We start from the raw sequence: 8,726 nt of genomic DNA on the forward strand, positions 1-8,726 counted from the left end.
GAAACTTATACTACTTAATTCGAAGGATAAGAATCTTTGTTTTTTATATGGCAACATTTTGTCTAGAACATTCGCTCCTGTAGTGAATATAGATTGCTCAAGGAACTTTTTGCATAAATATATCAGGAATAATTAAATGCATTGACATACCACTAAGGAATACATATCGATGCATATCATTTAAAATTATTTTCCAGAAAATGGATATGTTTCATGATCGTTCTGGGATTGATGATCATTTGCGCTATTCAGGAAAAAACAATAATTTTTAACCATTTTATAATTATAATCTACACAGTGTTTTTTTGTACATGAATTATAATATGACTTCTTAAATTTGAAGAAAAAATATCTGCATTAGAGGGCCAGTTCATAAAGAACAATACGTACTGTGCAGTGGCCCATAAATATGGAGACGTGTTGTTCATTGAGGGAGAAGATTGTCAAGCGAAGCACGCCATTTTATGTCAAGGTATCATTCTGTGATACATGTATGTATGTATGTATGAATGTATGTATGTATGTATGTATGCATGTATGTATGTATGTATGTATGTATGTATGTATGTATTGTATGTATGTATGTATGAATGTATGTGTGTATACATGCATGCAATCTTGCATTTATGTACTTCAAACTGCGCTTATTCTTACTAACACAAACTAAACCTTAGCTTTATCTGTCTTTTGTATCACTATTGCTTGTGGAATAAATATTGTAACGCGTCAACCGCTGGCTTACTGATGTTTGATTTCTGAACCGAAACGTCCGTTATGATTTTTTTTATAACAGTGAACTGTAAATACATTAATCTTGCATCAGATGCACAGGGTGCCAGATGGGTTAGTTCATGAATGTGGATCCACGCGACTACTTACTTGCCAATAATGTGAATACACTATTTGCTGATAAACGTTTATAAATATTCATTTTATCTCCAATCATGGTTTGTATATGGGTCGATGTTTATAATTTATATCCTTTAGACGTAAGGTGCTCTCCTTAGAAATCAAAAAGAGACGCTGCGAAAAACTCATCACTGAAATATCCTCTAGTGCATAGTGTAAGTATACACAGTCTCCTATATTATGTGTATGCTATCTTGTCCTGAGCGTGAAAATGGAATCGTTTCATTTAGGTTCAAACTTAAAAGGTGTCTTAAAAACTTATATCGCGGTGTCTGAGAGTAGGAAGAGGAAAGAACGTTTTTTTTTGTTTCTTTTTATGGTGCATATTTTCGCGAACAGACAGACCTTGATTTTATATATTTTATTGTAATGTAAATGATTCTGGTATAGAACAATACATTACCCATGATCCCGGGACAGATCAAACGTTAATGGTGTGCATACATTGTTCTAAGTGTTACAATAAATAACAGAACATAATATTGAAAGAGACTGAGCCAGGATATTGTTACTGCTTCTTTGGTATTTGATTTATCATTTGGAATGTCTGTGATAAAATATGACCATTTTCTTCGTTCCCTTGACCGACTTTATCTAAGGAGCATGTGAAGCTCAATGAATGGATCGAATCACAGTTGTATCCATATTCTGCTGGCTTACTATAATGAAGAACATCTATCTTTCACTTAGGACTAACTTGTATTACTCTTGTTGATTAGATTTCTAATGAAGATCGCGAACAAAAAATGATTGCGGATAATACTGGTAAAATCCTAAAATATCTAAGATTACTGAGGATCATTTTATAAGGAATGACAGCACAATTTAACTTATCCCTGTGACTTTTTAAAATATAAGCTATAAACAGATTAGTGCCTATGTCGTGTATGCCTTCAAATTATTACGAACAGAGATCAGTTCACTGACATATTATTATATGCATACATTTGCAAAAACAATCCACCATGCAGTGAACAAAATAAGTCTTAATTGCTTTCTATAAAAGACTTGAACAATTATGCAAACGCATGTACGTTCACACACACACGCTGATTTAAGGTATAATCAGATATCAAGGTCTTCTTCTACAACATCACCAGTCCCATGTTCATCATATACATCCCATTACTAACGTCATCTTAAGTTATCATGATACCATATAGTAATATTGAAAAAAATAAATCAAGATGGATGAGACGAAGTAACGGCCAGATCAAAACGATATGCATGGGGTTTAGAATGCAATGGTGCACATGTCTCAGGAGCTAGCACAATTAACTAATGATGCACAAGTACGCACAATTTTTGCTTGTAAACATCATGCTCCTGCAACAAAACAATGAGATTCGGAGAAAACCATCGACACTTACGTTGCTGCAGTACAGGCATTTTGGTTTCATTCGTTAAACACCGATGCGGTCTGAACTTGCATTTCATCAGGCGGCAAATTGACAAAAAGAGAATGTTGTACCCTCAGATACTTTAGTGCTATGCATAATGGGGGAAATCAAAAGAGACCAACCTCAAGCCAACAACCTCGTAAGTCAATGAAAAAGTACCGAATAGAGCGTGTGATTGATACGGACGATTCGCCTCTACAATACTATATGTTTAACGCAAACGATACAGAACCTAAGCATTCGTGGGCTGCTTATGACACCAACGGCAATGGTCCTGAGTCAATATTCACGTCGGTGTGGTCGAAATTGCTATTCTACATTGTTTGCGCGACCTGACAAAGTGTTGTAGACCATATTTTGCGCATGCAGTCCATCCGCACACCTTCCTTTAAATTTCGCTGGGCTTTTGCAAAGTGGCTTACACTTAACTATTTTGAGCCTTTGAGGTTGTAGGTTCAGTACATGTATATGTTCATGCTGAGATAGCTAATCCAGGGACACTGCCGGATATGCAATATTGGACCATTGAAAAAGGTCCTCTACAGTTCATACTTTGCATGGGGGCTTATATGGTAATCCTCAAGGAGCTGTGCAAGTTGATGTCATAAATATAAATCAATATGGGTCTGGTATGGCCTGCTTGGCGTCTGTGATGTTTAACTCGTCGATGTCATTTAGCACAATAACCCCTTTTTCATTTGTCTCGGAAAGTATGACTTTCATATCTTGGTTCAGGATCTATTGTCAATAAAGTGCCTTTATGTCGGTCAAGGTGACAAGCCAGACAGCATCTATTTTGCATTCCGCCGCAATGTCGATGGTTGCTGGCCAGGCGTGCCCGTTGTGGTAGATGTCTTCCATCCCTCAATCTCTGACCCGCAAGTTAGTGTCCATGAATATGACTGACTATGAATCTTTGTCCATATTTTAGTCCTAACCAATGGCTGCCTTAAGAAGGTGTTCCATCACGAAACCAATCAGGTGGGCGGTCTTGTCGACCCGGAATTCACCATTAGCCTTGCTAATGCTGCGATACCAGCTCCGTTTAAATGTAGGGGACGGGTACACCTTGACATCGATGTCTTCATTGTTGTTGTTGTCATTCTTCTTCTTCTTGTTCTTTTTCTTCTTCTTCTTCTTCTTCTTCTTCTTCTTCTTCTTCTTATGTTTCTTTTTGCTAGTGTTAGTACTATTTTTTATTAGTAGTAGCGGTAGTCATAGTGATAAAGACATGTATGTCTAAAGGTAAAAACAGATCTTGGAAGATAATGGTGTACAACTAGTCTTTCAAGGGAAAGTGAGGGAAAGGTATAGATGAGGATAAAGTCGCTTTTCATAATGTGCCTCTCTTCCTTTGGATGTCTATGCTATTAATAGAAGCCGTAAACTTGTCAATGATTTCGATATCATTTTAGATTAACATTGTATTGATAGGCTTTCTTTATTTGCCTTTAATAGCTCTATCGGAGTTGCAGTTAACATATATATATATATATATATATATATATATATATATATATATATATATATATATATATCAGAGACTTAATATACTTGTATACAATAGGAAGGAGATGAGAAGCAAAAAGCAAATTTGCATCCATGTAGCTGCCAACATTATGAATGAAGTATTGCCATTAATCAATGCTAAGAAACGATTTATTTCTTCAGTAAATACAACTGATTTTAATCGTATTACAGGAGATAGACTTAGAAAAGTTAACTATAAGGACCAATAAAAAGGAACATCATGACTAAGTTAAAAACGCAATATGGTAATTCAAATATAAATGTTTATAACTTGTTTTGAAATGATTTGCTATATTGTTGTAAATCTTTGTACATGACTGCATCCATATTATGTTTAGTTTCAATCATGACAGTACAGTTTAATAATTATATGTTATCAACAATTAGAGAGCTATTTTTGGTACACGGGTATACAATATATTTTAATATATCGATCAGTTTAGGTGGAGTTTAAACTAGTTTATACAATGCTGCAAGCAATGGACATTATATATTAATTAACTGTCAAACCAATTAATTTTTTTGAGCGATAAACATCAAGCTATTCCAAGCATGTTTTGACTTCCATAGTTTACAGTAGCTAAACGTTTTCCCAAACGTCATTGTACTTACATGGAAAGCAATTGTGTGATTCGTGAAGCTAATAAGGCTCTTTATTATTTACAAGAAACGCCGTTTTCTTTATTTCAATTTTAGATCAGGAGTTCGAACTATTTAACCATATTATCATATTGTACTTACCTATATGAATGCAATCTGAGGATAGGAAATATAAAATGTGTCTTGCGAGACAGAATCCTTCGTGTTTTTAAGTGAAATATAATAGCATAATGATTGTGCTCTAAGTTTAATTCGCCAAAGAAGGAATATTTGCAAATATTGTGTTTTTTTAATTCATAAATGCAAATAATCAAACCAAGCACACATACTGCAAGTGTAAAGAATGAAAGATATAAAGTTAGATATACATTATGATACGTTGAACTTTCAATCTTTGCATTGTCATTTTGATAGATAAAGAGATTCTGGAAAGCACATCATCTTTAACCACAAAACCAAACGAGAGGACTAATCAAAGCAATATAACGGATTCAGACCAGACAGGTATGAGTATGTCTGTATCGCTTTAAAGGATTCATTTATAGCTAAACATTTGCTGTTAAGTGTATACTATTACATATGAAATGAGCTTTACGTACATGTTAAAAATTTGTAATACTAATCTAAAGAAAGAGGCTTACATGGCGTTGAAAGCGTAGTTTCTCAGTGATTTTATTGGATATCAATATCAATAGAACATTTATGTAGATTTTCATAAATTGCGCGAGGTCACATGAATATGCTTAATTCGGTGCTATGTCAATATTATATGATATTAAGTGGTGTCTACTGCGATTTATTCCGAATTTTGTAAACATTCACACTAAATGTGTCGCTGTTGATAGTCTACATACATGTTTTATTTTATACGTACCTAATATCAGTTTGATTATTCAATTTACCTAATTGTATTAACCCTAAACATGCATTTGGTTAGTCTGCATCATCATTTATAATGATGTCAGAGTCTATATATTTCGTTACAAGATCATTCGAGTCAATGTTTAACGAAAAGTATTCCTGGTCGATCGGTGATGTGTTGATTGAGATTGGTGACCCTTTACAGAAAGTGATCCACTACAACAGATCTGAAGCTGTTTGCAAATGATACCGTTGTGAAAGGAATATCTTTATATGTAGTTTGGAATCAGCGCTGTACTTAAAAATAGCAGATGTACATTGATACAACAGTGCATGCGAAACATTTGTATTGGTAGTTACAAATGCACCTGTATATTGATACAATACACGTGTTAGAATCGTATCTGCATTTGTATAATTTTGTTGCTTACATTACTTAAGGTTTCTAAAAGCTTCAATTCAGTTCCATGAATAAAAATTCTAAATGTATGTTCTGCATGCTTTCCTTTCATCTGGACATTACATATTAGCATAGGTGATGGAAATTGTAATTGTACTGCTGCTGTAGTCATATCCCATGGAGAATATTTCCAAGATAATGTTAGCAAAGTGAAATGCAGGCGCAGTACCGTTATGGATCTCTGTTTTTTTTTAAGAAACACTATGTATGCATTCGATTGATGACGCATATCCATAAAGTATGGCATCTTCTGGTACAGACCACATAGACAAAATCCGGGCCAAGAACAATTCGGCAAGAACTGTGCAACAAACTTTCCACAGAGTTTAAATATACTGAAAACATCGGTTTTAGACGATAAATTATGCGTCTTTCTAAATTCTTTTTTTTTTCTTCTCATTTTGGCTAAAAACTTGAAGGAAAATAATCTTATGTCATCACTATTTATCGTAATGAGTAGTTCAGATGGATTTACTTGTGTCATAGATGAATCTGGTTTTAATTTTATTTTATTTCACAATGAACAAAAATTAAAATTCTTTTTATTTTAAGTATGATTCAATATGCAGTTAGCATTTAAAGTTAAAGTAAAATTTAAAAAAAGGAAATGGACACAAAATGGATACAACAAAATCCTTTATTACTCTAATTAACTTCGCATAATGTATTAATACATAATACAGTGCAGTGACATTTGATGATAAATTATAATATTTAAAATATAAGAAAATATATTTAAAAAAAATGTAATTATTATAATACAACAAAATATGGCACAGTGGAAAAACATTTGAATAACCAGAACTATGGTACGTAACTTATAAATTACGACTGGTGTTTACGTAAGTTACAGTTAGATATGTAGCTGATAATAAAAAAACAAAAGTTAATTCTTCCAAACTTGAATCGGTGAATATGAGGTGAGGCTGAAAAAGGTAATGCATATAGTGTCAAAGCAAATGTTTGCAATTACTTTGATTATTGTTATTCTTATTGTTTGTATGTGTGTTTGTGTTTATATATGTGTGTGATGTGTGTGTGTGTGTTTGGGTGTGAATGTAATTTTGCAATGAATCGGATGGGATTATCTTTCATAAAGCTTTTCGGCTGATCAAAACATGCTCTAGAGGTGATCTGACTGTGTCTGTGAGACTCAGCCAGGAACCATAAGCGCTTCCGTTGCTCCTTATGTTTAATTCTCTTCTTCTTCTTCTTATTTGTCTTCCTCTTCCCTTCTTTGTCTTCCTGTTTTTTTTTTCTTTTGTTCTTCGTCTTCTTGTTCTTAATATTATTAGTATCATTACTAGTATTAGCATTATTAGTATTTTGTATTAACATTAGTATTATCATCATCTCAATTTTGATAATACTAATTCATTTCGATTATGTTTTCCTCCACAGATAACAAGATCATCTACGTTGCTATTGCTGTCTCTACGGTGATGCTTTTTGCACTACTCTTCGTTGCTCTGATATATGTTATCAGGTATACATTAACGCACGACAACCGTTTGGTTTATGGCATTACTCTCAAATATTTACATAATATATTAGATTGCAAGGACTACATACAAGGTAATACGATGATATCGCAACCTATTTTAGTTCCTACAAAATTTCTTCTTTGTTTATCGCATTTGTCCCGATGATTTGCAACGATTATTGCTGCGTGTCTTTAAACAAAGGCAGCATTATAATCTAACAAGATAAATGTTTACTGAATTTAGCGTCAAGCCTTTTGCTTACAGTGGTAATGACAGTGATTGTTTTTAGATTTTCTATTGGTTCTGGATATGTAACATGCAATGCAGCAACCATCTGGCTTATTCAAATGCAGTGATATTCAGGAAAGTGATTCCGAAACAACAATTAAGGACAAGGTACATTCAGCAATTCTATGAAAACAGTAGAGTTTATCTGAATTGAGTCATTTAAAATAATTCATGCTAGATTAATATCATATATATATATATATATATATATATATATATATATATATATATATATATATATATATATATATATATATATCTGCATATCCTTTGCAATGATTCTGCTACAATTATAGGAAGAGACGACAACAACTACAGCATACAGAAATACAAATACGAGCATCCACATTAACAAATAACCCATTGGGACCGGTTTACAATGAAACAGAACCTGGACCGACTCCATACGAAAATATTCTTCTTACCCAAAATGAACAAACTTTGACGGTGTCCCAGCATGTACAGTCGACATTTGCTCAAGCAGACTATGAGAAACTTCATACCCATGGGGAACATAACAAGGATAAATATATTCATGTCTATGACCTGCTAATCAAGGAGTAAAATAGACGACCAGTATGACATAATGGATTTGTCAGAGGATGGAAACTTTTTCAACAATCATTAGAAGGGAATACGTCAAGACAAGAACTAATCATTTCAAATCTAAGCAAGGATATAAATGCATAGTTGAAATATAATCTGGCCAACATGTAAAATATGATTACGATACCACAGATGACGGAATTGAAAATACATTTAGATTAAATTGAGAGAGAAAGATGCGTTCCAATGTTTTAAATCGAATATCTTATGTTGAGTGTGTTATTTCAGGAAAATATTTCTATGAGACATATTTATCATAATGTTACAAATTATTATATTAGCCTAAATATGCTTCAAATATATAAAAATATTACGAATGCAAAATGGTATTTGATGTTGGTAAATTTGTCATTTAAGGTTAAAAGTGCAAGACAGTTTGCTTGAATGTATTGGATAATTAACATTTTCTCCACGACCATAAGTTTACAATTATGCCTTTGAATATATTTGTTGACGGTCATAGCGAACGGTGTCTACAAAACAGACAACCTAACATCAACCCCCATTTATTATCGTAACGATATGTCTCGATTCGGGGACTTTGCACCATCGCATCTAAATGTTAATAGTTTCACCTAAGTTGTATTT

The 8,726-nt window shown here is 33.2% G+C and overlaps 1 long non-coding RNA gene across 1 annotated transcript; it reads left to right on the forward strand.

The window, feature by feature from the left end:
• The first annotated feature begins 322 nt into the window (after positions 1–322).
• On the forward strand, positions 323–8,300 carry LOC149791185 (uncharacterized). Its single transcript, XR_016423158.1, has 4 exons — positions 323–472; positions 4,854–4,943; positions 7,162–7,246; positions 7,829–8,300. It is a non-coding gene; the product is annotated as an uncharacterized LOC149791185 (long non-coding RNA).
• The last annotated feature ends 426 nt before the right edge of the window (positions 8,301–8,726 follow it).

The sequence above is a fragment of the Sinohyriopsis cumingii genome, chromosome 9 (assembly GCF_028554795.1).
Source record: "Sinohyriopsis cumingii isolate HCF-2022 chromosome 9, ASM2855479v2, whole genome shotgun sequence".
NCBI classification, from domain to species: domain Eukaryota; kingdom Metazoa; phylum Mollusca; class Bivalvia; order Unionida; family Unionidae; genus Sinohyriopsis; species Sinohyriopsis cumingii.